A 26,410-nucleotide genomic window follows, 5' to 3' on the forward strand; every position below is an offset into this window, starting at 1 on the left:
AGATGCTTAACTGACTAAGCCACCCAGGCACCCCTCATTTTTATTTTCAGACTTAATATTTGAAAATTACAATGGTGGTCTCTTACATTTTAAAAATCACTGTATCTGTGGTTATATCTACTTTCTCATGTTTAATGCTTTTCTCTTTATGTGCTTATTTTATTGTGTTTATTATCATATTTTCCAAAGGTTTTATTGTTTTATTGGTCATTTTATAGCACCATCATATGAATTTATTTGTTCATGTATAGATTTTGGTTGACATAACTTACAGTTGTTCTTAAGGAGACTTCAAAAAAATTTCTTAATAGAATCCAATTTATCATTTTTTTAAATAGATGATGCTTTTGTGTTGTAAAAATCCATTGCCAAATCCAAGGTCACTGAGATTTTCTCCTGTTATCTTGTAGGAGTTTTCTGGTTTTGTATTTTACGTTTAGGTTTATGATTTATTTTGAATTAGTTTTTGTGAAAAGTGTAAGTTCTGATTCCAGTTTCTTTTCTCCCCTTTTGTATATGGACATTCAATTGTTGCAGCATCATTTGTTGAAAAGACTTCTTTTTTTCATTCAGCTGTCTTTATTCCTGACAAAGACTGTCCTTGACCAAACCTTGGTCAGGCTCCTCTTGGCCCTCTATTCTACTGGGCCTGTCCTTGGCCTGCTTAGTTCAGCTTTAGCAAGAATCATGTCAGTTTGGAGCGAATCCCTATTCTTTGTAAGTAATCACCCTGATATCTCATCAAATTACTCATCTCCTTCAATATCTTATCACCATGGCCTGCCTTTAGCAAGAATCCTCCTTTTCCTTGATGTTTCCTTTTAGGCATTTTCCATCCTCTGACTCCCACCTTCTCCTTGGCTATAAATCTCCACTTGTCCTTATTGTAATCAGAATTCAGACTGATCTCTCTCCCCTCTGCAAATCCCATTGCAATAGTCCCTCTCAAATAATGTCTTGCTGTCTTTAACAAGTGTCATGAATAATTTTTTCTTTAACATTCATTTGTCAAGATCAGTTGATAATATTGTATGGGTATATTTCTGGTTTCTGGTGTCTCTGTTCTATTCTATTGCTCTTTTTTTTTTTTTTTTTTTTTAACGGGTACCATATTGTCTTGATTACTATAATTTTACTTTAAGCCTTGAAATCAGGTAATGTGAGTCCTCCAACTTTGTTTTTCAGTATTCTGTTGGCTATTCTAGATCTTTTGTTTTTCTATGTAAACTTTATTTTTTAAATTTAAATTCACTTAGCCAACATATAGTACATCATTAGTTTTTGATGTGTTCAGTGATTCCATGTAAACTTTAGAATTATTTTGTCACTATCTACAAAATAGCTTGAAGAGATTTTGATTGGAATTGCATTGAATCTATAGATCATGTTCTAAGAATTAATATCTTAATAATATTGAGTCTTTATTTTTAATTTTTTTTATTTTTAAAGATTTTATTTATTTATTTGTCAGAGAGAGAGAGTGTGTGCACAAGCAGGGGGGAATGGCAGGCAGAGGGCAAAGCAGGCTCCCTGCTGAGCAAGGAGCCCGATGCAGGATTCGATCTCAGGACCCTGGGATCATGACCTGAGCTGAAGGCAGACAGTCAGCTGCCTGAGCCATCCAAGCGTCCCTACAATATTGAGTCTTTTAATAAATGAGCATGGAATATCTGTTTATTAAGACCTTTGATACTTTTCATCAGAATTTTGTAGTTTCCACATACAGAATTTGCAAATATTTTGTTAGGTCTACACCCAATCTTTTTTTTGTTTTTGTTTTTGTTTTTGGCAGGATGTGGTGCTATTATAGTGGTTTTAAAAAAATTTTTAAAAATTTAAAATTCCAATTTGTTCATTACTGGTATACAGGAAAACAATGGACTTCTATATATTAATCTTGTATCCTGTAACCTTGTTACAATAGCTTATTATAGGAATACCTCCTTTTATTGCACTTCAATTTATTGTGCTTCACAGATACTGTGTTATTTTTACAAATTGAAGGTTGTGGCAACCTTGCATCAAACAAGTCTGTTGGTGCCATTTTCCAACAACATTTGCTCACTTTGTGATTCTGTGTCACATCTTGGTAATTCTCACGATATTTTCAGCTTTTTCATTTTTATTTGTTTGTTATGGTGATCTGTGATCAATGGTTATGACTTGCTAAAAGCTCTGATGATGGTTAGCTTTTTTTTTTAGCAAGAGAGTATTTTTTTCTCTTAAGATCTTATTTATTTAAGTAAATAAAAGGGCAGAGGGAAAGGAAGAGGGATAAGCAGACTGTGCACTGAGTGCTGAGCCCAATGTGGATCTCGATCTTAACTACCCTGAGATCACGACCCGAGACAAAATCAAGAGTTGGACACTCAACTGACTGAGCCACCCAGGCACCCCAGCAATAGACTATGGTTTTTTTTTTGTTTTTTTTTTTACCCCCCCAGACTATGTTTTTTTTTTTTAATTTAATTTTTTTATTGTTATGTTAATCCCCATACATTACATCATTAGTTTTAGATATAGTGTTCCATGATTCATTGTTTGTGCATAACACCCAGTGCTCCATGCAGAACGTGCCCTCCTCAATACCCATCACCAGGCTAACCCATCCTCCCAACCCCCTCCCCTCTAGAACCCTCAGTTTGTTTTTCAGAGTCCATCATCTCTCATGGTTCTTCTCCCCCTCCGATTTCCCCCCCTTCATTCTTCCCCTCCTGCTACATTCTTCTTCTTCTTTTTTTTTTTCTTTTTTTTTCCAGACTATGTTTTAATTAAGGTATGTACATTGTTCTTTTAAACATAATGCTATTGCATACTTAATAGACTAGAGTATGGGGCAACCATAACTTCATATGCCCTGGGAAACCAAAAAGAAAATAATTTGACTTGTTTTATTGTGATATTTGCCTTACTGAGATGGTTTGGGATGAACCTGCAACATCTCTGAGGTATGCCTGCAGTTCCAGAAATTTGTTAGTGGTTTTTGGATTTTCTATATAGGCAATCGTGTCATTTGCAAACAAAAACCATTTTATTTCTTCCTTTCCAATCTGCCTGCATTTTATTTCCATTTCTTGTTTTATTGCAGTAGCCAGGACTTCCAATATAATATTGCTATAGACTGAATATTTGTGTCTTCCCCAAACTCATATATACTTTCATTTAGGTTTTTTTTCATTATCAAACAAGAAACAATTAAAATAAATTAATATTGAACTCAGATCTTGGGGGAAGAACAATTAAATAAACCTAAGGAAAATGGAAAAAATGAAGATAGAAGTAATAATTAATGAATTAGAAAAAATAGAATAAATATATTATCTAAGATTTAGTTCTTTAAAAACAAACCTTATTAAATAATAAACCCACCAGTTGAACTTAAGAAAGGGTGAAAATGTAAATATAGGGGCGCCTGGCTGGCTCAGTCAGTACAGCATGTGACTCTTGATCTTGGGGTTGTGAGTTCAAGCATGGAGCCTACTTAATTAAAAAAAAAAATGTGAATACACAAAACTGTATAAAAAAGGAAAAAACAATAGCTGTGGAAAAAAAAGAAAAATTATTATGGGGTGCCTGGGTGGCTCAGTCATTAAGTGTCTGCTTTCGGCTCAGGTCATGATCTCAGGGCCCTGGGATCGAGCCCCGCATCAGGCTCCCTGCTCAGCGGGAAGCCTGCTTCTCCCTCTCCCACTCCCCCTGCTTGTGTTCCCTCTCTCACTGTCTCTCTCTCTCTGTCAAATAAATAAATAAAATCTTTAAAATAGAAAGAAAGAAAGAAAGAAAGAAAGAAAGAAAGAAAGAAAGAGAAAGATAGATTATTAGAAAATATTAGAAAGTATTTTGTGGGGACGCCTGGGTGGCTCAGTCAGTTAAGCATCTGACCAGCTCAGGTCATGATCTTGGGGTCCTGCTCAGCAGGGAGTCTGCTTCTCTCTCTCCCTCTACCCCATGCCCCACCCATGCTCTCTTTCTCTCTCCGTCTCCCTCATATGAATAAATAAAATTAAAAAAATAAATAAAAAGAAAATATTTTATAACTTTTAAATAAATTTAAAAAATGTAGAATGGTATTGAAATTTATATGCTGCTATTCAAGTTTTATAAAACTCATAGTTTTATTTTCTCTAAGTGATCTGAATATTTTCAGAATGATAGAAATTCTGTTCTATCTAGAAATAGATAGAAATCATTCAGAATGAATGATAGAAAACTAAATGTGTACTTGTCAGTTAGAAATATCTCGTTCTCTTCAAGATAAGAGTCCCTTTTCTTTGAAACTGTGCCTTTGGGGTAAATGCTCAGTCTCTGATTTTCTTACCCCTCTTCTTCCCCAAGATAGGGTCTGGATGTTGTTGATTGGAAAACTGTTTGGTGATGGGCTGGCTCTCCAGTGACCTCTGTGGTTGAGCTCTGCTTCTGATGAAACTCCTGGTCTGCTCTCTCAGTCTGGGGATTATTGGTGGGCAGTTTGGCTGGCTTCCATGTGAGTAGGCCTTTCCTCAGCCTTTGCTGTGCTTCTGACCCTCTGAGATCTGGCTAAGACTTCCATGGGACTCCTCTTGGGGCCATCTGCCCAGAGGTTCTCAACTACAGTTTTTGCTCTGCCTCTCCTGTCACAGTCCCTTGGCAAATTCACCAATTAGCTACATTCTACATCTCTCCACAGGGCACATAGGAACTTCTGGATCCTTTGGGATCTTAGCGCTATATCTATCTATTTGGTGTATTAATACATTTTGTAGATTTCACTCTGGAGTGGTTGTCTCATTTCAATGTGGCAACATCTGGAGCCCATTCCTTGCCCTGCTCTATACTGCTTGAGGACATCTAAGCTTTTCACCAAATCCAGAGTTTCCATTTTGGGAGGAGGAGCAGGAAAAAGGTAAAGGAGATATTTTAAATGAAAGAGAATATTTTATTTTTATTTTTTAAAAATTTATTTATTTAAGCGAGGGTGTGCATGATGGGGACGGGTGGAGGGAGAGGGAGAGAGAAACTCAAGCAGCCTTTTCGCTGAGTGTGGAGCCCAGTGCGGGGCTTGATCTCATGACCCTGAGATCAGACCTGAGCCGAAACCAAGAGTTGGATGCTTAACCGACTGTGCCACCAGGTGCCCTGACAGAGAATATTTTATTTTATTTGTTTTTTTTTTAAAGATTTTATTTATTCATGAGAGACAGAGAGAGAGGCAGAGGGAGAAGCAGGCTCCCAAGGAGCAGGGAGCCCTATGCAGGACTCGATCCCAGGACCCTGGGATCATGACCTGAGCCGAAGGCAGACGCTTAACCATCTGAGCCACCCGGTGCCCGAATATTTTAAATCAGAAGAGAATAGACTACTTTAAACCGGCTACTTTATCCTCTTCTTGTACTGCTCACTGGGATGGGTACCCAGGAGCAACATGGGCTTAGTTATGGAAAATAAAATAAACCTGTTTGATTTTTCACATCTCATTGGTAATTATTAAATTTTTGAGCTCACTACATCTGAAGTGTTTTGAGATGTATTCTCATCTGTTGTAAATCTTGTTGCCCAAAAGGTGTTCCCTTCAGGCTCAAGTCAGATTCTTTCTAGAACAAAGGAGTCAAGGAGCTTGAAGGTTCATAGCTGATTTTTTGGAGTCTTTGGTGAAACACTGGTATGATGGCCAGAGTTTATTAACTGTGTGAAGAGATTTCTAAAGAAACACATCCCTTTATATATCAAAAGCTAAGTTTAGAGCACTGAAAAGGAGTTCTGTCATAAGTGTAAGATGGAGAAAAAGCCTGGGCAGCATAGTCAGTTAAGAGTCCTACTGTTGGTTTGGCTCAGGTCATGATGTCAGGGTCCCTTGATCAAGTCCTGTCAGTCTCCATGCTCAGTGTGGAGTCTGCTTAAGACTCACTCCTTCTCCCTCTGCCCCTCCCCACTGTGCACGTATACACACTCTCTCTCTCAAATAAATAAATCTTTTTAAAAAAGTGACATTTTGCAATTTCTCTATAAAATGTCTACATGTGGGCGCCTGGGGTGGCTCAGTTGGTTAAGCGACTGCCTTCAGCTCAGGTCATGATCCTGGAGTCCCTGGATTGAGTCCCGCATCGGGCTCCCTGCTCAGCAGGGAGTCTGCTTCTCCCTCTGACCCTCCCCCCTCTCATGTGCTCTCTCTCTTTCTCTCTCTCTCAAATAAATAAATTAAAAAAATCTTTAAAAAAAATGTCTACATGTATATTTCTTTTTTATTATCCAGCATGGGATTCACTGGACTTCTGTATATTGATGTTTTTATAGTTCTAGATAATCTCAGATATTATCTTTTCAGATATTTGTATAAAACAAATCAAATAGAAAATCTTTTAAAGCAGCTAGAAAAAAGAGATTACATAAAGGAGTTAGATTTATAGATCTCAATAGGAACAATAGAAAGCAGAAAACAGACGATTATTATCTACAAGGTGATGAAAAATATGACAGCCAACCTAAAAAGCTCTACAAAGTGAAAGAATCCTTTGGATAGAAGAAAAAAATACAGGGGCGCCTGGGTGGCTCAGTTGGTTAAGCGTCTGCCTTCGGCTCAGGTCATGATCCCAGGGTCTTGGGATCGAGCCCCACATTGGGCTCCCTGCTCAGCAAGGAGCCTCCTTCTCCCCCTCCCTCTGCCTCTCCCCCTGCTCATGCTCCCTCTCTTTGTGTCAAATAAATAAATAAAATCTTTGGGCGCCTGGGTGGCTCAGTTGGTTAAGTGACTGCCTTCGGCTCAGGTCATGATCCTGGAGTCCCAGGATCGATTCCCGCATCGGGCTCCCTGCTCAGCAGGGAGTCTGCTTCTCCCTCTGACCCTCCCCACTCTCATGTGCTCTCTCTCTCTCAAATAAGTAAATAAAACCTTAAAAAATATAAATAAAATCTTAAAAAAAATACATAGAAATGTTTAGATAAACAGAAACTGAGTTAATCACACAAAAGGGAATTCTAATGGATATTCTTGAGATTGAAGGAAAAAGACCCTGGATGTACATCAGAGGTATAGAAAGAAATGAGCAGGGGTGCCTGGGTGGCTCAGTCATTAAGCATCTGCCTTCGGCTCAGGTCATGATCCCAGGGTCCTGGGATCGAGCCCCGCATCGGGCTCCCCGCTCGGCGGGAAGCCTGCTTCTCCCTCTCCCACTCCCCGTGCTTGTGTTCCCTCTCTCGCTGTGTCTCTCTCTCTCAAATAAATAAATAAAATCTTTAAAAAAAAAAAAAATTCTCTAGAAAGAAATGAGCAATGAAAGGGATCAATTTAAATGAACAATGTATAAAACAGTAATAAAAGTTTTGTGGTGTCTAGGATTTAGCTAGAGAAGTAAAATATATGACAGAATTAAACATGTAAATTGGAATGAGGGTAAATGTAATAAAGGATTCTCAGGCCTTTGCATTGTCCTGGAAGTTAAAGTTATTGATTATCAGACTTTGGTGAGTGAAGGATGCATGTTTTAATGTCTAGTGTAACTATTAAAAAATACAGAAACAATATATCATTTACAATTTAATAGAATAATAAAAAATGGTAAATATGTTCAAAAGAAGGCTACACCGTTCTCCTGAACCTTGTGGTATCCTTATATACCACCTTTTATCATGAATACATACCAGTATTCCTCGATTACTTACAGAAAAAGAAGGGTGTGTTACCTTAGGGTGAAGAAAAAATGTCTTGAAATAGCATTGAGGAGTAAGGAGAACACTAATTCTACGCACAATTTGGGGGTTACTGGGGTATGAGAAACACCATTTGAGAAGGATTCAAGAGAAGAAATGTCCATGAGGAATATTAACTGTTGGTAATGTAAAAATATTTCCATGGCATGGAGGTTTCTGAGGGCACAGGTGAAAGGTTTGAGAGAAAGGATGGCAGTGGGAATTGGATCAGCAGGGGGAAGCTCTGAGCAGTAAAGGAAGGCATAGATTACCAGAGGCACTTCCTAGGCAGAGAACAAGCATAACAGAGGTAGGTGGATACACTGAATTTAGATCACTGAAAGATTGTCTAGTGAACTGGTCTCGTAAATCCCTTGGTAAATGTTAAGGCCTGTCAGAAGCCTCAGCCAAGTATTGGGTGATTGGGCTTTTGAGAGAGTTCTAAAAAATGGCCTTCGAACAATCTTGTTTGTCCGCATGGCTTGCACTGTGGAAATGGCAGCAACCATTTGGCCTTTAGGTGACTTTGATTATATATTTGACTTGAAAGTTTGCAAAATTGTACTTATTTTCTTAAAATAATGTGTCTGTTAACAAATTGAATTTACCCTTCCTTAAAAGCTAGGTAGTTTTTGGCCATGTAGCCATTCAAAAACTCAAAGCCATCTTTACGAAAAGAACAGAAGAGTCCAATAAACAGCCAGTTGAATTATGTGGCTCTAGAGAGCTATATAAATCAGTGTAGAATCCTAAGTCTTTTCGGCATGCATAGTGGTTTCTTATCATCTCTTCCTCCCTTTTGAAATTCTGGTTTGTGCTCTGTGTTCAGTAATGATGGACTTACCTTGATTTCCCACAAGTCATCTCATAACTCAGTGTTTTAATAAATTCCATCAACAAAGCTCATTTTAGAAATTACATATTCTATCCAATATATATTCTGTTTTCTATCAGTGGCAAAAGGCACACCATGATCTTCACTCCTTTTGGGTTCAAGTCTTTGGAATAAATGGTGAGACTCTCAGGTAGTTAAGGAAAACAAAGGGCATACTCCTGTGGTCATTAAATGAATTGGCTATGGCTGGAGTGTTGCCTTAGGAGTGACAGCAGTTGATTCAGTGATTAATCATTATCACCAACTCTGCAGTGGAAACTCATGAAGCATTTTAATGGTTTTAAATTCTTACTCTAAAATGAAAACATTTCATTTGAACTTGAGAATTATAAACTGTTTGAAAAACATCTGGTAAAATGTCAAGGTTCCGGTTTCTCCTGCTATATTTTGTCTTCTAAGTGGAAATGGAGCTGAGAGGTAGTGCATGGAAAGAACACTGATCATACCATTCCTTGAAAAGCTAACTACTCTTTCCCAATGTGTTTTTTATTTTCTGCTTTCTGTGAATCTTAGAATAGAGGCGCCCAAAGGGAAAAAACATGGGACAGTGAAAGGATTTATCTCATATTGGGGAAAAAGTTATGTGTGAATAAAAGGAACTTATAAATGTGTGTGAACGCATGAATTTGTAGTCTTTGGAAAGGCTCAGGAAATTAACCTAATACCGCTATCTGGACCAATGGAGGAGCAAGCAAACAGGCATGCAGGTACTCATCTGCGAAGCGGAGCCTGGTAAGGAGGAGATGTCACCATTGGAAGGCAGGTGTTCAAGACCCCTCAGGTAGTTTGTTTCATTGTTTGAGCTGCTTCTCCAGCTCTGTGTTGGTCTAGCTTGAGCTTGAATTATTTTCTTCCCTTTTAAACATTTAAAAACATCTTTTTTTGCATTAAAAGCATTTAAAAAATGTAAAAAACCTTTTTAAAAAAGATTTTATTTATTTGAGAGAGAGTGAGCGAGAGAGTGAGCAAGAGAGAGAGAGAGAGAGCACAAGAGTGGGGGTCAGAGGGAGAAGCAGGCTCGCTGCTGAGCAGGGAAGCCTGACACGGGACTTAATCCTGGAACTCTGGGATCATGACCTGAGCTGAAGGCAGTTGCTTAACCAATTGAGCCACTTAGGCGCCCAGTAAAAAACATTTTTATAGTAAAAATAATACAGGGTAGAAAATTATAAAAGTACACAAAAATATAAAATGCATTGCAATGGGGCAATTACACCCAGTCATAGCTTTCTTAACATTTGGAGTGTTCTTACATTTTTAAAAAAATTTCATATACATACAAACACATACACACACACACACACATCCCTACAATAGTATATTGGAGATTCTCAGTCCTGGCTGCACATCAGAAATCATCAATGTGCTTTATGTAAGAAAGAAGAATTGAACCTCCAGTCATTTAAATAATGCTTAAAGAATAATCATTATTCCTACCTCAAGAGATTAATAATATACACTTATTTTCAAGTTAAATTAAGTTTTAGAGGGTATAATATATATATGTGAATATGCATGTATAAAATTATGAAAAATGTATATAGCTTCTCATTTTGATTTTTCACTTAATTATTATAAGTATTTCCATGTCATCAAAATTCTTAATAACATTACCCATAATGGCCACAAAAATTCCATCCTATGAAAACACCAAAAATTCCTTATTATTTTTTATTTCTTCTCTTATCATTGAATATTATTTCCAATAAATACAGAATGATGAGCATCATGAGCTAAATCTATATTCCTGTATCTGATTATTTCCTTAGGATAGTTTCCCTAGATGTGGACTCACTAGATGGAAAAAAGGAAGGGGCAACGTTTGGATCAACTAAATATGGGGGTGGGGTGATTGAGTGGCCCAGTCCCTTATGCATCCGACTCTTGATTTTGACTCAGGTCATGTTCCACATCAGTGTGGAGTCTGCTTATCTCTCTCTGCTCCTCCCCCAATCTTACCCTTGCGTGTGCTCTCTCTCTCCCTCTCAAATAAATAAATAAATAAGATAATAAATAAATAAGATAACAAAATAAAAAAGATTTTATTTCTTTATTAGAGAGAGAGAGATTGCATAAGCAGGGGGAGCGGCAGGCAGAGGGAGAAGCAGACTCCCCACTGAGCAGGGAGCCCAATGTAGGACTCGATCCCAGGACCCTGGGATCATGACCTGAGCTGAAGACAGATGCTTAACTGGCTGAGCCACCCAGGCATCCCTAAATAAAATCTTTAAAAAAAAAAGAGAGAGAGAGAGGGAAAAAAAACAAAAACAAAAACATGTGGGGCACTTGAGTGGTTCAGTTGGTTAAGTGTCCGACTCTGGATTTCAGCTCAGATCGTGATCTCAGGGTTGTGGGATGGAGCCCTGTCTTGGGCTCCGTGCTAGGGGTTTAGTCTGCTTGGGATTCTCTCTCTTTCTCTTTCTTTTCCTCTGCTCCCCCACCCCCCACTCTCTCTCTCTCGCTTTCCCTCTCATTAAAAAAAAAAAAAAGAGAAGAAAGGAAAAGAAAACATGTTTTCCCAGGCGCCTGGCTGGGTCAGTTGGTAGAGCATGCATCTCGTGATCTTGAGTTGTTAGTTTGAGCCCATATTGGGTGTAGAGATTACTTAAAAATAAAATCTTTAAATAAAAAAAAAGAGAGAGAGAGAAAGAAAAGAAGCTTTCCTGGGAACCCCACAGCAGATTTCCACTTATATCTCATTGGCCAGAACAGTGTCAAATGGACATTCCTGAGTAGAAGGTCAAATGGGAAAAAATGCTGGGTGAGCCAACAAATGGAGTCCATCCTTACTGCTCTACAGTTTTTCTACACATTATTTGTCCTTTTTTTTTTTGATTGTGGCACTAGGGTTTCTTAAGCGGTGCCTCAGTATGTAGGGGTGCTGGGGCTTGCCCATGGTGCTCTTGATGTATAAAGCCAATTCTTCTTGAGCAATGACATGAGGAAATTGACAGCTAAGTGGATGTTGTATACAAGCTCATCATCTGTCATCTTCATGTGGCTGAGGGACCACTGCCAGACATAGCACCTTCTTTATCTGGAACTTGATCATGGTATTCACTTCATTGACTTTGGCCATCATTGTGGGTTAGCAAGGAAAGGAACTTGCTCGCCTTATTCAGGCCTGGGCCCCGGATTCATGGGATCTGTTTGATTAAAAATTCTAAAGCCAAAAATGCATCATACTTCTTGATGATCTTCTTATTCTTGTTGAGTTCCTTCAGCACCTCAGTGTCCATGTGGGGGATATTCTTGTGGAAACAGCCTTGGCGTCCTCACGTGCTTCTGGTCTCCTAGGACACACCTGGAGAATTTGGGGAGGGGAGTGAACTTAAGCTTGATGGTGCCCAAGAAATGTTTGTCCTTGTGAGGGTCACACTTCTTCAAGCTGCTCTGCAGCTTCACTGTCTCCAAAAACTTCTAGTGCTTTTGCTGGTTCCCAAGTAGGATTTCCTATACAGTCTCATAGCACTCTTATTCTTTTTCATGGAACACAGTCATCTCTTCCCCAAGGTTTTTTTTGTTTTGTTTTGTTTTGTTTTGTTTTGGTGGGAGGGGGCAGAGGGAAGGGGGGAGAAAGAGAGAATCTTTTTTTTTTTTTTAAGATTTTATTTATTTATTTGACAGAGAGAGAGACAGCGAGAGCAGGAACACAAGCAGGGGGAGCAGGAGAGGGAGAAGCAGGCTTCCTGCTGAGCAGGGAGCCCGATGTGGGGCTCGATCCCAGGACCCTGGGATCACGACCTGAGCCGAAGGCAGATGCTTAACGACTGAGCCACCCAGGCACCTGAGAGAGAGAATCTTAAGCAGGCTCCACGCCCAGCATGGAACCTGACGTGGGGCTTGATCCCACAACCTGAGATCATGACCTGAGCTGAAATCAAGAGTTGGACACTTAGCTGACTGAGCCACCCAGGTGCCCCATCTCTTCCCCAAGTTTAACAACCCTGAAGTCACATACAATTACTGCTCCCAGCTTGAAAACCTTCATCTCTGAGTGATAATTCTATCTGGTCCAGATGTGGTTTAATTCAGTAGGTCTGGAGTCCAGCCCAAGTTTTTCTTTCTTTCTTTTTTTTTTTTAAGATTTTATTTGTCAGAGAGAGAAGAGAGCAAGAGCGTGAGCATGAGCAGGGGCAGCGGCAGGCAGAAGGAGAAGCAGGCTCCCCGCCAAGCAAGGAGCCCGATGTAGGACTCGATCCCAGACCCTGGGATCATGACCCGAGCCAAAGGCAGACACTTAACCAGCTGAGCCACCCAGGTGTCCCCCAAGTTTTTATTTCTGACAAGTTCTAGGTAATGCTGCTAGCCCAGGAATTATACATATTACATACCTATAGTATGATATAATAACCAAGAAATTGATATTAATATAATCTGTTGACCTTATTCAGATTTCACCAGTTTTTTTTTTTTTTTTTTTAATTTTTATTTATTTATTTGACAGAGAGAGACACAGCGAGAGAGGGAACACAAGCAGGGGGAGAGGGAGAGGGAGAAGCAGACTCCCCGGTGAGCAGGGAGCCTGATGCGGGGCTCGATCCCAGGACCCTGGGATCATGACCTGAGCCGAAGGCAGATGCTTAACGACTGAGCCACCCAGGCGCCCCAAGATTTCACCAGTTTTATACTCTCTCATTTTTGTGTTTATGTGTGTACCTATGTAATTAGTTCTGTGCAATTTTATTACACGTATAGATTTGTGTGATTACCACCTACAGTGAAGATACAAAATAGTTTCATCCAAGAAATGGCTTATGTTATCCTTTTATAGTCACCAGTGTCTCCCTCTTTCATCCTATCACCCAACATTTGGCAACTGCCAATCTGTTCACCATCTCTATAGTTTTGTCATTTCGAAAATGCTTTCATAAATGAAATCATAACCTTAAACTCCCCATTTTCCCCTTCTTCCAGCCCTTGGCAACCACCATTCCACTTTCTGTTTCTGTGAATTTGGTTACTCTACATACCTTATATAAGAGGAATCATGCAGATGTCTTTCGTGACTGGCTTTTGCATTTAGCATCATGTCCTCCAGGTTCGCTTATATTGAAGTATATGTCATGCTTTTCTTCTTTTTAAAAGTTGAGTAATATTCCATTGTATGCATGTACTGCATTTTGTTTGTCCGTCTGTCAGTGGACACTTGGGTTGTGTCTACCTCTTGACATTGTGAATAATGCTATTTTGAACATGTGTGTGTATGAATATCTTTTCAAGCCCCTGTTTTCAATGCTTTGGGGCAAATATGCAGAAGTGAAATAGCTGAATCATATGGTAATTCTACTTTAAATTTTTTGATGAAACACCATACTGTTTTCCATAATGGCTGTGCCATTCTATGTACTAACTGTGCACAGGGTTTGTAGTTTCTCCATGTCTTTACCAGCACTTGCTATCTTCTATTTTTTTTTTGGCAGTAGCCATCATAATGAGGGTGAGATGGTATCTCCTTGTGGTTTTTGTTTGCATTTATCCAACGATTAGTAATGTTGGACATCTTTTCATGTGCTTGTTAGCCATTTGTGTATCTTCTTTGGAGAAATGTTTATTCAAGTCCTTTGCCCATTTTTAAATTCAGGTTTCTTGTTGTTGTGATTGAGTTGTAGGAGTTCTTTTCATGTTCTGGATCTTAATCCTTCATCAGATATACGATTTGCAAATATTGCTCCCATTTCATAGGTGGCCTTTTTACTGTATTATGTTTTGGTGCACAGAAGTTTTTAATTTTGAAATAGTCCAATTTATTTTTACTTTTGTTGCCTGTGCTTTTGCTGTCGTATTCAAGAAATTATTGCCAAATCCAATATGATGAAATCTTTTCCCCTGTGATTTCTTCTAAGAGTTTTATAGTTTTAGCTTTTATAAGTAGTTTCTTTGATCCATCATGTGATATCTTTGATTTGTTGAACCCTGTGAATGTATCACCTCCAAAAATTTCAAGTAGAAAAACTGATGAAGGAAAGCTTTGAGGCTTTTATTGGGTTGGAGTTAAACTAATACAATCATTTGCAAAAAATTAACAACTCTGTAGTATTCAGACTTCACATATAGGAAATTATTATGTAAGTTTATTTATTCATAGGTTTTTTTAATGTAGCTGATTAAATATGTGAATTTTTTTTAGACAGGATTTGCATGTTTCATTATTGTTCCTAGGTACAATATATTTAATTGCTATTCTAAATACTGCATGTCCCTATTATGTTTTCTCACTGTTTTTTACTGGCTTTAAGGAAAACTATGTTAAAAAAAATTTGTATTGTGACTTCATTTCGATGAACTCTATTAGTTATAATATTTCTAATACATTTTCCAGTTGTTTCTATAGAATTGTCTGCATGGAAGAAAATACATGCACTGATCTCTATTTCCAGATGATATGTTTATCTACTAGTATAACCCTAGAGCATCAATTTAAAATTATGGGAGAGATCAATAAGGTGGTTATCTCTAAAATGAATATAAGCATAGATGGTTTTCCTTTATATGTAGAAAACATATTAGAAAATCCCCTTCAGGTTATAGGAAAAATGTATAAAAACCAAAAATAAAATATTCTTCCATTTAATTTTATTTTTAAAATCCTTCCTACAGAGTTTAGGTACTGAGAGCACAGACTTTATACAAACTTGACATTTAATAATCATGTAACTCTGGGCAATTAACAACCACTGTGAGCCTCGGTTTCTGCATCTGAAGAGTGTTATTATAGTCTCTACCTTATGAGGCTGTTGTGATGATTAAATTATCTATATGAAATGCTTAGTTTAGTGCATGATACATAATAAACATGAAATATCTAGAGCAAACATCTAGAACAATGTTATATAGTGAGCTTGTAGCAGGCATTCCTTTATTTTCTATGACACTAAAGAGGATGTTCTTAGTGTTTCAAAATTAAGCATCATGCCTACCAGAGATGGTTTTACCTTGAATGACGCTTCAGATTCAGGGATTTGCACTTACACTTCTCCCCTCCAAGGTTCTGGACAATGTGTTCATGTGATTACATACTTCTACAAAATTTGCAAAAGTAAAATATTTATTTATTTAAAAAAATTTTTTTTAATTTAAATTTTAGTTAACATACAGTGCAATATTGGCTTCTGGAGTAGAATTCAGTGATTCATCACTTATATACAACATCCAGTGCTCATCATAACAAGCAAAAGTAAAATATTTAAACACAGTTTGCTAAGATTGCCACCATTTCTTTTCATGTTGGCTTCCCCTCCAGCATAATTGTGCTATTGCCAGTTGGCATTGGAGTTACTGTGGTATATCAGTTATTTATTGCTATGTAAAGATACAACCCTCCAAAATTAAAACAACAATCATTTATTAGTTCAAAATTCTGTGGGTGGGCAATTGTACCTGGTCTCTACTAGATGGCTCTGCTGTTCTCTCCTGGGCTCACTCACGTGGCCACAGGGGTGGCTAGGGCAATGAAGAGTTTCTGATGGCTTTACTCATATGTCTGGGCAGGTGGGGAAACTGGACTTCATGTCTCCAGCGTCTATTAGGTTATCATAATAACTATATTCTCTTTACCAATACCAAACTGTCTTGATTTACTATAATTTTTTTTTAAAGATTTTATTTATTTATTTGACAGAGAGAGACACAGTGAGAGAGGGAGCACAAGCAGGGGGAGTGGGAGAGGGAGAAGCAGGCTTCCTGCGGAGCAGGGAGCCCGACATGGGGCTTGATCCCAGGACCCTGGGATCATGACCTGAGCTGAAGGCAGATGCTCAACAACTGAGCCACCCAGGCACCCCGATTTACTATAATTTTGACTCCTCCAACTTTGCTCATCTTTTCAGAATTGTTTTGGCAGTTCTAGTTCCTTTGCTTTTCCATACAACTTTTAGAAGAAGCATGTTAATATCTATCAAAAAGCTTGCTGGAATATCTACTGGGATTGCACTGTACCTACAGATCAAATTGGAGAGAATTGGTATCTTAACAATATTGAGTCTTCTAGGGGCACCTAGGTGGCACAGTCATTTGAGCATCTGACTCTTGACTTTGGCTCAGGTTGTGATCTCAGGGTCGTGAGATCAGGCCCTGCATTGGGCTCCACGCTGGGAGTGGAGTCAGCTTGGGATTCTCTCTCCCTCTCCCTTTGCCCCTCTGTGCACTCTCTCTCTCTCCCAAATAAATAAATAAATCTTTTAATAATTTGAGTCTTCTAGTCCATTAATGTGGTATATCCATTTATTTAGATCTTCTTTTATTGATGATTTGTAGTTTTCAATATACAAAACCAATTCATATTTTGTTAGATTTATTCCTAAGTATTTCACTTCTTGTTTGATGTCGTCATTGGTATTTTTGTTAATTTGAAATTCCAATTGCTCATTGGTGACATATAGGACTATAATTAACTTTTGTATGTTCACCTTGAACTCTATAATCTTGCTACATTTATTTCTTAGTTCTAAGAGATGTTTCATAGATTATTTGAGATTTTCTACATAGTCATGACAAATAGAGACAATTTTATTACTTTTTTCTTTTTCTTTTTTTTAAGATTTTTTTTATTTATTTATTTATTTATTTATTTATTTATTTTAAAGAGAGAGAATGAGAATGAGTGACTTGGGGGCAGGGAGCAGAGGGAGAAGAACAAGCAGACTCCCTGCTGAGTCCAGAGTCCAGCACAGGGCTGATCCCAGAACCCTGAGATCATGAGCTGAAATCAAGAGTTGCATGCTCAACCAACTGAGCTACCCAGCTGCCCCTTATTACTTTTTTATTCAATCTTTATGACTTTTTTTTATTATTTTTCTTGCCTTATTGCACGGGGCAGGATCCCAGTATGGAGCTATATAGGAGTGGTGAGGGACGACATCTTGCCTTTTCCTGATCTTCAGAGAAAACATTTAGTCTCTCACCACTCAATGTGATATCAAATAAGAGTGGTGAGCAAGTGGTAGGTATTTTGTAGATGCCTTTTATAATGTTAAGGAAGTCTGTATTTTCAGTTGCTAAATTTTTTTTTTAAATCATGAATGGCCATTGAATTTTGTTTGATGCTTTTTCTGTATCTAATGAAATGATCAGATTTAAAAAATTTGTTAATATTATTTATTTGATTGTTATTTAAATATTGGAATAGCTTTGAATTCTTAAGATAAACCCCATTTGGTGAAGAAGTGTTCTTCTGGATTAAATTAGCTGATTCAGATTTCTGTAGTAATTGTTCTTTTCCTTACCATCTAAGATGTAGGTTTTAATTTGGCATTCTATTTCAGATTTCCTTGATTTGTTCTTCTTTCAGTCATCTTCCTTTATTTCAATTTATTTTCTGTTTATGACTTCATCTCCTGCTTAATAAAGACTGTATCTTCTAGATTATTTTGGAAGACACCAAGTTAATTACTTTTAAAAGATTAAACTTTTTATTGTATAATGGGCTTGTTGGTATGTACAATAACTATCTTATGTGGGCCTGCTGGACTGGCATTAGATCTATGATTTACTAGAGCATAAGGTGCAATTTTTTTCCCTGGTATAATGTGGGATGAAAAATTATATCTCCAATAGGATTTTTATTTAGACATACATAGGCAACTAAAAATGATTGGTTACAATATACCTCCTAATACCCTGTCTGCTTTCTACTGCAATGAGCACTAGAGATGGTAGTCCTTGAATAGATATAGAAAGAAATAATAAATAGAAGAATCAAAAACATGGCAATTTTTTATTCTGGCTTTGGCTGATATAGTTGAAAGATAGTCATTTGTTTTGCTGGTTATTATATTCCCTGTATCTCAGAGTTGGAGACACATAATGAGAGAGAGGCAAAGCCTTTTCCTCCCTTTTTTGGCATTTTCTATGTTATTTTATTTAGATTGTGGAAAATGTGATTTATAGTTCAGGAATGTTTCTTAATCCATTTTGATTGACAATGCAGCTAGTGGAAATTCCCCTTGGAAATGTCATGTGGTCTTCTTATTTTTAGCTTACAATGTTATACCCAATTTTTGTCATTTTGTATATTGTGACAGATTTTTAGTGGTGAGTTGAATGTGAGTTGAGTTGTATCAGACAATGCCAATGTGTTGCTATACCAAGAAACCTCCTGAGGTTTGTGGAACAACTCTTACAAAGTCATATGGCCTGTAAATATGAAAGTTTATATTTAAGGTTAGTTTTGTTTTTTCTAAAGTCCAAAGGTCTGGGATTATAATGAAGTTTAAGACAGTTCAGGGGCGCCTGGGTGGCTTAGCTGGTTGGCGTCTGACTCCTGATTTTGGCTCAGGTCATGATCTCAGGGTCGTGAGATGGAGTTGCGCATGGAGCCCTGTGCTGGGCATGGAGCCTGCTTAAGATTCTCTCTCTCTCTCCCCCTCGGCTCCCTCCCCACCTTTGCCCTGCTTGCACACTGCTCTCAAGCTCTCTTAAAAAAAAAAAGAAAGAGTTCAATACAAGTGAGGGAATGAAATTGTTCTATAGAGGAAACACAGATTTTGTAAGTTTGGGGCCATTTTACAAATAAAATCCAAAGTGTGGCTGTGCCATCTTGTAACTGAAGTGAAGTGTTAGTAGATATATTGGAATTGAGGAATTTTGTAGCCAGGGAACTAGGTGTTAAGTCAGTAAGAATGGGAATGGGATTGGGTAGAGAGTCAGATGATCAACGTCATCAGGAATGGTGACATGACCTGTAAGTAATGGTAACAAGAGTGTAAAAAGTCATGAGTTGATAGAACAGTTTGGAGCAAGGAACATTCAGATCCGTATTTCCTCTTGCCCAATTAATGAAAGGGACTTTGAAAAAGAATGGCTTCTACTGGTGGAAAAGATTGAGCTTGTTATATTATCACAACAAATCAATGTTTCAGTTGAGGCAAGATTTGTGGAAAGTACTGAGATTTTAAAGAAGTTTCTCATAGTTTGAGTAATCCTCTTGAGGTTTCTTTGGTTCCTGTGGGAGTGTACCCCTTGGCTTCAGGTCAAAACCATCTTAAAGTCAATGGAATCCTGCACTCAATTCCTGTCTTCTTGTGATTCTATCTACATGGATTAAACTTCTTTCCATTTCCTCGGTATGAAAAAAATCAGATCCCATGAATTCCTTTATTTTTGTTCAGCCTATCTTGGTTGTACCCAGCTAGCTTACTTTTTCTGCATCCCTTGAACCTCCTTCATTTTTTGAGGAGTAGCAAAATCCCCCAGCTTTTGATTCCCTTTGGATGAATGTAGCATAAAAGAAACTCATCTGCAAAGCCATTTACAGATGGATATTACAGACTTTGAATATTGTAAATTTATGAATTCAAAGTGGAGAGATGCTGGCAGGTGGGGGATGGTAACAAAGTGGAGAAAGTATATTTTTTCCACTTGCAGAATGAATGACACACTCTCAATTTACAAAAATTTGGTAAAGGGTTTTATTTATTTATTTATTTATTTTATTATGTTAATCACCATACATTACATCATTAGTTTTTTTTTTTTAAAGATTTTATTTATTTATTTGACAGAGAGAGACAAAGCGAGAGAAGGAACACAAGCAGGGGAAATGGGAGAGGGAGAAGCAGGTTTCCCGCTGAGCAGGGAGTCTGATGTGGGGCTCGATCCCAGGACCCTGAGATCATAACCTGAGCCGAAGGCAGACGCTTAACGACTGAGCCACCCAGGTGCCCTGAACGTGCCCTCTTTAATACCCATCACCAGTCTTAACCCATCCTCCCACCCCCCCCTCCCCTGGTAAAGGGTTTTTTGCTGTTGTTTTTCCCATATGTTTAATTAAGACTTAACCATCCCTCTTGTCCTCTCTCCAGGAAAGAAAAGGGGAGAATGAAACTCCATCTGTTCTGCCTTCTAATAAGTTGAGAATTCATATAGTGATTTACTTTGAAAATATTTCCCCAATTTTATTTATGAGTATGTCCTTTAAAACCAGGATTAAAGTCTTTTTTTCCCCCTTCCCATTCCATCAATAATGCCTGGACTGTCTGTCATGGACTGATACCACATAGGTCTGACTGATTTATCCTTCCCAAAGTCCCACTTACTATTCACTGGCACCTTGGGATCTTTTAGGATTTTATAAATGAAATGATTGATGAGTTTGGTCTTTTCAGGTATCAAAGTTAAGGTGACCAGGCTATAATTTGTAGAGTTATTACTTTATTTTCTTTAGAGGTAGACCTTACAGGTGTCCTTTCTCTGTTTTTAGGCTTCACAGTTGTCCATCATGTGTTCAGAAAGATTGTTTCTGTGATAAATTGAGGACATGTCTTAAATATCCCTGGATCCATACTACCAGGGCAAACTGATGTGAAAACAGCTACTATATTCAATCTCTGACTCATTTATCTTCTGTTCTGGTTGAACTTTGTATCCTGTTGCAAAGGTAGTTGAAACTTCGTTTATTTGATCAAAGTTGAACTTTTTATAGGCTTCATACTCAGATTCAGCTTTGGAAAAAAAGAAAAAACAATTTCTTACCTAGGAGCTCTGTAATTCACAGGTCACAATCTCCCTGTTCTGAGATTAGATAATAGAAGGAATTAGAGGTATTTGGGAAAACTTTGGGAAGATGCTGAATAGTGTAATAAAAATTATTTTTCTATGAACCTCTAATCATCTGTTGCCGTAGGTAGTTAGAAACTGTTCAAGGAAGCAGGAGAAACAAGGGAGTTTCACTTTACTTTTCATATCAAAGAATCCACAGCTGTGTCACCCTGTTCTTCCAGTAAATCTAATTCACAAGTTTTCCTAACTGTGGATTTCTTCCTACTTTGACAAGCTAAACTTACTTAATTGGTGTTTATTAAATGAGCTGAGTAGAGTGAGGCAGAAAGCCCTTTAATTCTTTTTTTACTTGTTCTTTGGATTAGTTATTTCTAGCCCCTAGGGTAGAACCTTAGTTAGGTCCCAAGGTTTTTCTGTCTCACTAAATAATTAAAAGTACATCACAGACAAGTATCAAAAGTCCAAAATCCCATTCATTTTAAAATCTCTTCTCCCACAGTTTAGATCTGCCTCAGGCTTAGAGGATTGAAAGGGTGAGGGAGGAAGGAGTTTTGACCTGACTTTTGTCTTTTCTTGCTTCACGGCACTCTACACTTAATAGTTGCTGTTTGGGGGCCCTTTAACGTTAGACTAGAGGGAGAAGTAAGGGTCAGAGGAGTTCTTCCGGTCTGGTAGACTTGCAAGGTGGCAGTGATGCCGTCTGAGCAGAGTGGAATCTAAGGCCTAACCCGTTTTCACTGTGGTGCTTCTTTCAGTTTAGTGATTGTGTCCCTACCAACCTTAACCTGCAGTTCCTGGCATGAGGGATGCTGCTTCCTTGTGGCCAGTGTCATCCCTCCACTCCACTTCTGCATCCATGGGTCGCCTTCATCCTCTTGTTGAGACTGCCTTCTCTTGGCCAGAAATTTTGGTGGGAGTCATGGTCAGCTAATCAACTTGACTATCAGGCAGCTCCATTCTACAGGGTCTGTAGCTGATCATTGGAAAATAGACCCTTTAGCCCCGCTCTCAACAGGTATGTAGGTTACTACTGATACAAACTTATTCTACAGGCAGCTCTTAGGTATACTTACCTTTGCTTCTTTGTTCATCCATGGATCAGGTAACTTCCCCTATGTCTCTCAAATTCCAGAAAATGCGTATTAGCTTTTCAGATGGTCCTTTTGAACCTTCAATTGGCTTCTCCTATGGGGAGAAGGAAACGTATAACACTCTAACAACAGTCTCCTTCCCCCCCCGCAAAAAAAAAATCCTTATTAGCAACCTCTTCAGCCTCCTAATGGATTTTTAGCCATCTCTTAGACAATCAAGGAGTGAGTGATTGAAGAACTGGTTTCACAGTGTCTTTGATGTCCACTGCAATGTAAGCAGCAATAAAGCAGGCATTTTTGTCTGTTTTGTATATTGCTGTATTTATTAGGCCTTAAAAGAGTGCATGACACATAGTAAGCACTCAGTAGATGTATGTTGAACATACGAAAGAATGAATGAAAAAGTAGTTAAGCACATTGTTTTATGATGTATATATGACATCTGTTATATAAAAAAAAGGAGAAACCAAAAAACAAGAAATGTCAGATTTAATATCCTGTTTTTTTTTTTTTTAAAGATTTATTTATTCATTTGAGAGAGTGAGAATGAGAGAGAGAGAGAGTGTACACGAGAGGGGGGAGGGTTTTTAGAGGGAGAAGCAGGCTCCTCGCCGAGCAGGGAGCCCGATGCGGGACTCGATCCTGGGACTCCAGGATCATGACCTGAGCCGAAGGCAGTCGCTTAACCAACTGAGCCACCCAGGCGCCCCTTAATATCCTGTTAAAACGATTTTAAAATTGTGTTTACAAAGAAAATAAATGCAAAGTTCTTAGATTATCACCCAATTGTGATGTCCAAAAATATATGTCTTTTTCAGAGAGCAAAGGCTATAAATTCAAGGTAAAAGTTTAACTGTAGGCAGTCCAGAATGAATAGGAAATTTGGTTTATTTTAGTAATTTATTCCATCCATTTGCAGATTATAAATTCCAGCCAAGCCCTTAAGGGTCTGTGAAGAGTGTAATCAAGTGGAACTTAAACTAGACTGTGGCTTACAGATGAAGAGATGCTGTAGGGTTAGCATCTGGTAATGTTCTTCTCTCAAATTTCTCTGTGTCTGTGCAGAAGTTTTAGAATGTGTTCTGTTCTCTGTGTCTCTGTTTCAGTCAGAAGTTTTAAAATGTGTTCTGACTATGGATCATGTTGGAAGTAAAGACTATGAGTCAGTGTGGACTTTTGGGAATACAAACATCAGCAAAGATAATCTACCAGTGATGTCATTGGAAAAAATCTCCCTAAAATTAACTGGACAAATGGTTCTATTAGAGGTTACACAGGAGGGATTTCACAAGTAAATTTTTTATTTATGCAGGATCACAAATGTAGACACAGAATGGCAAATGATTTTTTTTTTTAAAGATTTAAAAAAATTTTTAAAGTAATCTCTACACCCCATTGTGGGGCTCAAGACTCACAACCCTGAGATCAAGAGTCACATGCTCGGGGTGCCCAGTTGGTTAAGCATCTGAATCTTGATTTCAACTCAGGTCATGATCTCAGGGTCCTGGGATGGAGAGTCCCACATCAGGCTCCATGCTCAGTGGGGAGTCTGCTTGAGGATTCTCTCCCTCTACCCTTTCCCCCACTTGTGCATTCTCTCTCTCTCTCAAATAAACAAATAAAGCTTTAAAAAGAAGACAAAAGAGTCACATACTCTACCAACTGAGCCAGCCAGGTGCCCCTGGCAAATGATTTTCTCATCATGTGCCAACTTTCATTAGTTGATAGTGGGCCCTGGAAAGCTAGACTGAGAAGGGTTTTGAGACTAAATCCAGTCCCAGTGCTATATCAGAGGAAGCACATGGCATTGGGGAGATAGCACACTCATGTTCCTCTTTCGCTCAACCATGGTTAGAACATTTGAAGTGGGGGCGCCTGGGTGGCTCAGTCGTTAAGTGTCTGCCTTCGGCTCAGGTCATGATCCCAGGGTCCTGGGATCGAGCCCCGCATCGGGCTCCTTGCTCCGCGGGAAGCCTGCTTCTCCCTCTCCCACTCCCCGTGCTTGTGTTCCCTCTCTCGCTGTGTCTCTCTCTGTCAAATATAAAAAAAAAAAAAAAAAAGAACCTATTAAAAAAAAAAAAAAAAAAAGAACATTTGAAGTGTCCATGATGGTTCAAATGCTAATTATGAGGGAATTATGGTTAAACAATGATAGAGTAGAGGTAATTCTGCTCCATTCTTGTCTCTGAAATAATCAAAAGTAATACAAAGGTTAAATAAAGAATAGCAAACAGTTTTGATGAAAATAGCAATCACACCCTAAGATTAAAGAGTAACTGACAAAGGAGTAAAATCAAGCCAAAGGGCAAATGTGATAGGGATGTATATCTCTATATTTTGAGCAGTGTTCAGGGTTCCCCGACATAGGTGGTTCAGACTTGAACAGTACAAACAGCAATCTTTTAATTGGAATAGCAAAGTCTTAGATGTAGATAGGCTTAGGAAAAACCCAGAACTTTGTTCTACACTGATAGAGCAGCAAGGGAGGCAGAATTAAGGAATTTGAAAGCAAAGCCACCATCTCTTGGAGAAGAGTGTTGCTATGACCTGGTGAAGGAGTGAAAGTAGGTGACAGTTAACTTTGTATCAGCTCATCACTGAGCTGAATTAGTAAATGATGTTATCATACAGAAATCATCCTGTTTATATGGAATGAGGCACAGTGAGAGCATGGAGATGTGCTCTGGCGTACCCAGCAGCATGGACAAATATCTGAGAAAAACGTGTAGGTATTGAACTTGTCTGTTGTACCAACTTACTTCCCTGATTTTTTCTTCAGCAAATAACAGGCATAGAAAGAATGGATTAAAAGTGAGCCAGCACTGGGCTTAAACTGAAGTACAAAAGGGAAAGGAGGAAAGGAACCAAATGCACTCAAGGTAGATGGTGAATAAATACACATCAGAAGAATCATGGATCACCACATCAAAAACTAAGGATGTATTGTATGGTGACTAATGTAACATAATAATATAAAATTAAATTAAAAAAATAAAATAAGAAAAAAAAGATATGTTAAGCAATAGTTGAGTATTTCAAATAAACACCTGTCAGAGATATATCAAAGAGATTTAAAAAAATTTTTTTAAGTAATCTCTGCACCCAGTGTGGGGCTCGAACTTATGACCCTGAGATCAAGAGTTGCAGGCTCCACCGACTAAGCCAGCCAGGTGTCCCTTAAGAGATTTTTAGAGAGGTGTTTACAAAACAAAGCACAGGAAGAAATACCGACTAAAGAAATAATTACTAAGACAACATAAAGAGATGAAAAGTGATCTGGAAGCTTGCAGGAAAGAAATGGAAAGGAAAAAGATGTATTCCAGGAATTAAAGTAGTTTTAAAAAGCAGAAAAGGACCAATTAGGTGTATGGAAGATAGGTTTGAGAAAATTTTGCAAAATTAGATATAAATAAAAAGTAAATTATAAAGAATAAAGAGTTAAGAATGTTCAAGAAAACTATGGAGACAGAAACTAGATGGTAATTGCAACTGGAAAAGTATAATATAATGAATTATTAATCATAACAAGAGGTTGGAATAATGGGGAATTGATTAGTGTATAGTCAGCTAGGGCTGCCACATAAGTACCACAGACTGTGTGGCTTCACAACAGAAATTTATTTTCTCACAATTTCTGGAGAAATCAAAAGGGTTGATTTATTCCAAGGCCATTCTCCTTGGATTATAGATGGCTGTCTTCACATGGTCTTCCTTCTGTCTGTGTCCAAATTTCCTCTTCTTTTTTTTTTTTTTGATTTTATTATGTTAATCACCATACATTACATCATTAGTTTTTGATGTAGTGTTCCATGATTCATTGTTTGCGTATAACACCCAGTGCTCCATTCAATATGTGCCCTCCTTAATACCCATCACCAGGCTAACCCATCCCCCCACCCCCCTCCCCCTCAAACCCTCAGTTTGTTTCTCAGAGTCCTTGGCTATTGTGGACATTGCTGTTATAAACATTGGGGTACATGTACCCCTTTGGATCACTACATTAGTATCTTTGGGGTAAATACCCAGTAGTGCAGTTGTTGGGTTGTATGGTAGCTCTATTTTCAGCTTTTTGAGGAACCTCCATGCTGTTTTCCAGAGTGGCTGCACCAGCTTGCATTCCCACCAACAGTGTAGGAGGGTTCCCCTTTCTCCGCATCCTTGCCAACATCTGTCGTTTCCTGACTTGTTAATTTTAGCTATTCTGATTGGTGTGAGGTGGTATCTCACTGAAGTTTTGATTTGGATTTCCCTGATGCCGAGTGAT

At 38.2% G+C, this 26,410-nt stretch overlaps 1 pseudogene; it reads right to left on the reverse strand.

The window, feature by feature from the left end:
- Nucleotides 1-11,369: 11,369 nt before the first annotated feature.
- Nucleotides 11,370-21,913, reverse strand: LOC144382656 (large ribosomal subunit protein uL1 pseudogene; annotated as a pseudogene).
- Nucleotides 21,914-26,410: the final 4,497 nt, after the last annotated feature.

Source organism: Halichoerus grypus, chromosome 7 (assembly GCF_964656455.1).
Source record: "Halichoerus grypus chromosome 7, mHalGry1.hap1.1, whole genome shotgun sequence".
Taxonomy (NCBI): domain Eukaryota; kingdom Metazoa; phylum Chordata; class Mammalia; order Carnivora; family Phocidae; genus Halichoerus; species Halichoerus grypus.